At 38.4% G+C, this 984-nt stretch overlaps 1 protein-coding gene across 8 annotated transcripts in view; it reads right to left on the bottom strand.

The window, feature by feature from the left end:
* The window catches only part of LOC108750207 (colorectal mutant cancer protein), an 81084-nt gene that overhangs the window by 30183 nt on the left and 49917 nt on the right, over positions 1–984 (bottom strand). The window lies entirely within an intron of this gene.

The raw sequence follows: 984 nt of genomic DNA, 5'->3' as shown, positions 1-984 counted from the left end.
ATGAGTGTTTAACGAACGCTTCGTTTGTCCGAGGATGAAGAGCCGAGAGACCGCGAGAAGGCAGACGAGTAACGGATCCGCGCGCCGTTGGATGCACGTCGCTTCGCGAGTTAATACGGATTAATGCGTCAAGTACGGGCGTCCGATTCGAAGTGCAATGCGATATCACGAGCGCTATTAACCGCACCGTACAGCGTATCCCACATTCGCGGATGTACGCGCGTGAATAAAAGATTTTTCGACGGCATGAGAAAGGCAGAGATTTATGAATAAAGCGACACGCAGGGGATTTTCACGTTCACCACGTCGAGAGGGAGTATCGTGATTCGCGGATTCGTGGAATCTGATGGAGAAATACGCCGGTATCACATACGGCGGTTACGTCGACGCTAGGAATTTCGCACATGGTATTGATCGACTTCTATTTTGGACTCGCAACACACATACATTTTTCGTATACTTGCTCGCTCCTAGTCCACAATGCGGCTTTTGCGCATGGTCTAACAATGTTTGCTGGCGTTTGTGCACTCGAATCGATATTTGTTTTCGAAATACTTGACTGAAATCACGATTGCGCAATAGCCAATTCGTCAGCTGAATATCTGAATAATCGTTAGAAGAATTCAGGGGTGCGCTATTAAATATGTTTTATTTTTATTTGAAAACTATATACTCGCCAGGGTTAGCTGGAAAAATTCAATAAGTGAAAAAATTACGATACATATCGCATTTTATTGTCTCGCATTTTATCCAATGGAATGAACTGGCAAAAGTTATAAAAATAACCAATATGTAACACTAAAAAAACATATTTTATGTGCTTTACGTAAAAAGATACTTTTATTTTAGATAGTAAATTACACTAATTATTACGTTAAAAAAAAACGGAAACAAATCAATATTAGAAAAAACTAATAGTAAAACATTTTATAATAAAATCTCTTTTAAATTCAAATTAATATGTCATTTTTTTAATAAAAAAAA

Source organism: Trachymyrmex septentrionalis, unplaced genomic scaffold (genome assembly GCF_001594115.1).
Source record: "Trachymyrmex septentrionalis isolate Tsep2-gDNA-1 unplaced genomic scaffold, Tsep1.0 scaffold331, whole genome shotgun sequence".
NCBI classification, from domain to species: domain Eukaryota; kingdom Metazoa; phylum Arthropoda; class Insecta; order Hymenoptera; family Formicidae; genus Trachymyrmex; species Trachymyrmex septentrionalis.
Note: the sequence above shows the minus strand (reverse complement) of the source record. Positions and strands in the feature narration are given on the sequence as shown.